This window comes from Thermobia domestica, chromosome 14, assembly GCF_964235325.1.
Source record: "Thermobia domestica chromosome 14, izTheDome1.hap1.1, whole genome shotgun sequence".
NCBI lineage: Eukaryota > Metazoa > Arthropoda > Insecta > Zygentoma > Lepismatidae > Thermobia > Thermobia domestica.
Window position 1 is genome coordinate 17,678,361 of NC_137467.1, and position 7,374 is coordinate 17,685,734.

The following is a 7,374-nucleotide window of genomic DNA, read 5'->3' on the forward strand; positions in this document are numbered from 1 at the left end:
TGTTTTCCCTATACTATTTTAAATTCTATTGCATACTCAAAGAACATAACGTAAATACATTTGTTATTTGCGTAATATTTTTATATTCGACTTGTAAAATCACTAACTTGTATGTTTATCAAGTAAATTATTATAAAATCAGTCCACAAATATATTTACTTAAACAAAAATATTAAGAATATGCCTATTAAAATTTTATTAGGTCATTCTACGAGAAATCGCCATATTAAGCACACAAGTATACTAACGTAGTGTACATCCTCGCACACTACGCACTATGCACTAGCACACTTGTGAACTTGGACCTTTTGACGCACACTAGGTGACGTCACTTCCGGAAATAAGCGTACTTCAAATGTGCACTTGTATCTTTCGGACACGGCCTCAGAAAAACGCAAAACGCCGTTCAAAGACAATCGAGCTGGTGAAACCTGGTACTACACTTTCTTGAGGAAACACCCACAAATCGTGTCCCTGAACTTTGAACAAGGCGCGATACGCTGTAACCGAGGGAAACATTCGCTTGTGATTTTAGGACCTTGAGAAATACTTGAAACAAACGGGACAATCTGATATTCTAAATGATTCTGAGCGAATATTTAATGCTGATGAATCCACCTTTCAACTGTGTCACAAATCAGGAAAGGCGTTGGGGTCCAAAGCGTGGAAAAATATGTACGAGGTGAAGGGCAACGAGAAAGAAACATTAACATAGTAGTATTGGCCCCACTTCAGGACACTTTTTGGCCCCTGGGTCCCTGCCTCAGGACCCATGGTCCCTGGCCGGGGTCAATGACCTAGGGGTACTTAGGACCACCCCCTCTAAATTTTGGCAGGGGTACCATGGCCCACCCCCTAAATTTTGGCAGGGGTACATAGGACCACCCCCCTTAAATTTTGGAAATTGCCAAATCTAAAAATTTGGTATGGTAGCCTAGGACCATAGTATGTACCTCTATCAGTATTGGGTGTCTATGTCGTTCCCTTTCATGGGTAAAAAATTGCCAAAAAGTCAAATTTCGGGGGTTTTTGACCTAATTTATCCTCTTTGATGAGGTGTTATTACCTTATATAGTTATATAGGCGTATACAGGGGTCCATTACCTTTCATAAGACATGGGTATATTAATGCACCCCTTGAAAAATTTGGGAGGGGTACCTTGGCCCACCCCTTCAATTTTGGAAATTGACCAATTTCAACATTGGGTATTATAGTACAGGACCCTAATATGTATTATGATAAATTTGGGTGGTCCACCTCGTTCCCTTCTAGGGGTACAAAATTGCCAAAATATAAACGTAAGCAATACGTAGTACCACGTGTTTGGTTTTTGGTCGATTTTATCCCCTTTGATGAGGTGTTATTATCCTATATAGTTATATGGTCATGTATAGGGGTCCATTACCTTTCATAAGATATGGGTATATTTGTGCACTCCTTTAAAAATTTGGGAGGGGTACTTTGGCCCACCCCTTAAATTTTGGAAATTGCTCATTTTATATATTTGGTATTATAGTACTGGACCCTAACATGTATTATAATAAATTTGGATGGTCCACCTTGTTCCCTTTTAGGGGTACAAAATTGCCAAAATATAAACGTAAGCAATACGTAGTACCACGTGTTTGGTTTTTGGTCGATTTTATCCCCTTTGATGAGGTGTTATTATCCTATATAGTTATATGGTCATGTATAGGGGTCCATTACCTTTCATAAGATATGGGTATATTGGTGCACTCCTTTAAAAATTTGGGAGGTGTACTTTGGCCCACCCCTTAAATTTTGGAAATTGCTCATTTTATATATTTGGTATTATAGTATTGGACCCTAACATGTATTATAATAAATTTGGGTGGTCCACCTCGTTCCCTTCTAGGGCTACAAAATTGCCAAAATATAAACGTAAGCAATACGTTGTACCACGTGTTTGTTCTTTTGGCCCAATTTATCCTCTTGGATGAGGTTCTATTACCTTATATGGTTATGTATAGGGGTCTATTCCCTATCATAAGACATAGGTACATTTGTGCACCCCGGGAGGGGTCCTTTGGCCCACCCCTTAAATTTTAGAAATTGCTCATTTTATATATGTGGTATTATAGTACTGGACCCTAACATCTATTATGATAAATTTGGGTGGTCCACCTCGTTCCCTTTTAGGGGTACAAAATTGTCAAAATATAAACGTAAGCAATACGTTGTACCACGTGTTTGTTTTGGCTCAATTTATCCCCTTGGATGAGGTTCTATTACCTTATATGATTATATGCTTATATATATTGGTCCATTCCCTATTATAAGACATGGGTATATTGATGCACCCTTTAAAAATTTGGGAGGGGTACCTTGGCCCACCCCTTAAATTTTAGAAATTGTCCAATTTAAACATTTGGTATAATAGTATAAGACCCTAATATATATATATATATATATATTACTATAAATTTGGGTGGTCCATCTCGTTCCCTTTCATGGGTACGAAATTGTCAAATTTTAGTACAATCACGTGTTTCGTTTTTGACCTAATTTATTCCCTTGGATGAGGTCCTATTACCTAATATGATTATATGGTCATGTATAGGGTCCATTTTCTACCATAAGACATAGGTACATTGATACACACCGGAAGGGGTACCATAGCCAATCCCTTAAATTTTGCAATTTTTCCAATTTAAGCATTCGCTATCATAGTACATGACCTCAATATGTATCATGATAAATTTGGGTGGTCCACCTTGTTCCCTTTCATGAGTAAAAAGAAAAATGCCAAAATATAAACATAAGCAATATGTTGTATCACGTGTTTGGTTTTTGGCCCAATTTATCCCGTTTGATGCGGTCTTATACCGTATATGGTTATATGGTCATGTATATAGGTTCATTCCCTATCATAAGACATGAGTACATTGATGCACCCTTTAAAAAATTTGGGAGGGGTATCTTGACTCATCCACTCAGTTTTAGAAATTGTTTAATATAAGCATTTGGTATCTTCGTACAGGTCTTCAATATGTACCACTATAAATTTGGATGGTCCACATCGTTCCCTTTCATGGGTAAAGAACTACCAAAAATCAAATTTCGGAGGTTATTGACCCTTTGATAAGTATTTAGCACGTTATATGGTTTATTACCTTTATATGTTTTTGTTCTCTTTTAAATTTGGGAATTATAAAATAACATAATTTGGTAAACGTTTTCTAGGACCCATTGGTGTTCCTCTTATGGCCAAATATTCAAAATTTAAAGGTTATTGACCGGCTTTATTATTGAATAACTACAGGATTTATTACTTTTTCATAAGACACAGGTGTATTTGTGTACCAATCTTAAATTTTGGGATGGGTACATTTCTTATTGTCATATCAATAATTGGTAATTGTTCTTAAAATTGGATAGTATTTCATTCATTGGGTAAATCATTATGATCACGTGATCAGTTATTGACCTATGATGGGATTAGGAGTCCAGGACATTGGTACATTTAAACTTTGTAGGATAATTTGAGAATGCGTCATTGGTATTGATTATTACAGCCAAATATAAACGTAAGCAATACGATGTACCACGTGATTGACCTTGATGAGGTAGTGTACAGGGATACATAGCTAACCTTATTGAATCTTATGACTCATAGTCTTAAGGGAATACATGCTACAACACTGGCAAAGTTATTGTTGATGTAATTTGATTGGTTGATCACTATCTTTCGTGCAATCTGATTGGCTGATCAATATCTTTCGTGCAATCTGATTGGTTGCTGAGTTTCAAATCTTTGCTGCATTCAGTTTTGTTTTAACATTTGAAAAGTTTGCAACTTTGGTTTGACATTTTTTCGTTTGATATTTTTCGTTTAAAAATTTTTGTTTCGAAATTTTTGTTTGAAAACTTTGTTTCAAAATTTTGTTTGAAACTTTTCGTTTGAAATTTTTGTTTGAAAACTCTTGTTTCAAATTTGTGTTTGAATTTTTTGTTTCAGAATTTTGTTTGAAATTTATGTTTCAAAATTTTTTGTTTGAAACTTTTCGTTTGAAATTTTTGTTTGAAAAATTTTTGTTGCAAAATTTTGTTTGAAAATTTTTTGTTTGTAAATTTTTGTTTCAATTTTTTGTTTAAAATTTTTTCGTTTGAAACTTTTCGTTTCCAAAATTTTGTTTGAATTTTTCGTTTCCAAATTTTTTCGTTTCAAAAATTTTGTTTCAAAGTTTGGTTTGACATTTTTAAAAGTTTGTGCACTCATTAGTAAAGAACCGGAACTGTTTAGAACTAAAACCTCTGGCAACATTATGGTGCAATAGTACACGTCAGAACATGATGCAACGTCATCAGTTTTGCATCATATATAAGTATCATTCGAGTTAGTATTCATGATAACATCATCATGGCTACTTGTCTGCAGTTTCTAAACACACGTGATGTGATGAAATCATTTACCAAGATTACTGATTTACAACAGAATGTACGTTATAGAATCTTAGCTAGCCAAACGATCCCTACAAAGTTTGGATTAAGAATCGTAGTGAAGCTTGAAAATGATAAGAATATAATTTTACCAGCAAGATATTTTCCCATGGAAGCATCAAAACAAGAAGAACTGCTGCGTTTCTTAAATACTGGATCTGTATCTTTATGTTACAAAGGATTCTTGGGTCGAAGTCATCAATTTGAATTTAGTACACAGCCAGATTCGTCAGCAATTGTGATGAAATCATGAATTCAAACGTCAGCACATTCCTTTGACGTCAGACATAGTTGTATGAATTTGGTTGGTCAGCATGACGTCAGCAACTGTGATGAAACCATGAATTCAAACGTCAGCACATTCCTTTCCAATGACGTGAGCCGTAGTTCTATAAATCAACCAATACGCTGTCATCCCACGAAATCATTTGAGCAAGTGCTTTTCAGGAGGAAAGATGTGTACTTCTAACGATAAAGAGTTCATCTTCGCAAGCTATTATCCAATAAATATATTTCAAACAAAACATGTGATGATTGGTATCAGTGCTAGAACATTTGAACCAGTGATTCGATTGGGCAAAGCAGAACAATTTGGTGTACAACTGACCTGTGAAGAATGGCAAATATTATGTTCACGAATCGACCAAATGAACGATTATTTTCATGATGAGCTAAATGTGACCATAGTCAAATCATTAGGCTCAAATCATGAAGTGGTGCTGCGTACAGTCCTCGAAGAGAAGATGGTGCTGTTACGTAAAAAGAGTACATTCCATGTCCCTCGCAACATGGTGTATCTAACGCAAACGGAATGGAACAAATTCATCAGCGTATTTCAGTGTGTTAAACATGCAGTGGAAGTGTGCAACAAAACAAGTATATTCCTGAAAAAGTACTATTTTGAAAAATGTGTTATGCATATTGTACAACATGTATCTAGATATTGTGATGGTTGTCAACATCGTTCGTGGGTGCATAACTGTATTGATAAACAGTTTATTTGTGATCAAATGGACATTGAGTTTCCACCAATTGATATCGCAATAGACCTTAAAAGACTTCAATTGGAATTAAAATTATATGCTAAAGACAAACTAGTGCAAGAAGTTCAAAATACATTGTATCGATAATATCCAGAACCACTATCTGGTATGGATGTATGTGGAGTGTAATAAAATGATCCATTTCAATGAATTGTGTTTTTTCATTTCAAGTACAACCCCATATTCTGATGTGTACTATTGCACCACAATGTTGCCAGAGGTTTTAGTTCTAAACAGTTCCGGTTCTTTACTAATGAGTGCACAAACTTTTAAAAATGTCAAACCAAACTTTGAAACAAAATTTTTGAAACGAAAAAATTTGGAAACGAAAAATTCAAACAAAATTTTGGAAACGAAAAATTTCAAACGAAAAAATTTTAAACAAAAAAATTGAAACAAAAATTTACAAACAAAAAATTTTCAAACAAAATTTTGAAACAAAATTTTGCAACAAAAATTTTTCAAACAAAAATTTCAAACGAAAAGTTTCAAACAAAAAATTTTGAAACATAAATTTCAAACAAAATTCTGAAACAAAAAATTCAAACACAAATTTGAAACAAGAGTTTTCAAACAAAAATTTCAAACGAAAAGTTTCAAACAAAATTTTGAAACAAAGTTTTCAAACAAAAATTTCGAAACAAAAATTTTTAAACGAAAAATATCAAACGAAAAAATGTCAAACCAAAGTTGCAAACTTTTCAAATGTTAAAACAAAACTGAATGCAGCAAAGATTTGAAACTCAGCAACCAATCAGATTGCACGAAAGATATTGATCAGCCAATCAGATTGCACGAAAGATAGTGATCAACCAATCAAATTACATCAACAATAACTTTGCCAGTGTTGTAGCATGTATTCCCTTAAGACTATGAGTCATAAGATTCAATAAGGTTAGCTATGTATCCCTGTACACTACCTCATCAAGGTCAATCACGTGGTACATCGTATTGCTTACGTTTATATTTGGCTGTAATAATCAATACCAATGACGCATTCTCAAATTATCCTACAAAGTTTAAATGTACCAATGTCCTGGACTCCTAATCCCATCATAGGTCAATAACTGATCACGTGATCACAATGATTTACCCAATGAATGAAATACTATCCAATTTTAAGAACAATTACCAATTATTGATATGACAATAAGAAATGTACCCATCCCAAAATTTAAGATTGGTACACAAATACACCTGTGTCTTATGAAAAAGTAATAAATCCTGTAGTTATTCAATAATAAAGCCGGTCAATAACCTTTAAATTTTGAATATTTGGCCATAAGAGGAACACCAATGGGTCCTAGAAAACGTTTACCAAATTATGTTATTTTATAATTCCCAAATTTAAAAGAGAACAAAAACATATAAAGGTAATAAACCATATAACGTGCTAAATACTTATCAAAGGGTCAATAACCTCCGAAATTTGATTTTTGGTAGTTCTTTACCCATGAAAGGGAACGATGTGGACCATCCAAATTTATAGTGGTACATATTGAAGACCTGTACGAAGATACCAAATGCTTATATTAAACAATTTCTAAAACTGAGTGGATGAGTCAAGATACCCCTCCCAAATTTTTTAAAGGGTGCATCAATGTACTCATGTCTTATGATAGGGAATGAACCTATATACATGACCATATAACCATATACGGTATAAGACCGCATCAAACGGGATAAATTGGGCCAAAAACCAAACACGTGATACAACATATTGCTTATGTTTATATTTTGGCATTTTTCTTTTTACTCATGAAAGGGAACAAGGTGGACCACCCAAATTTATCATGATACATATTGAGGTCATGTACTATGATAGCGAATGCTTAAATTGGAAAAATTGCAAAATTTAAGGGATTGGCT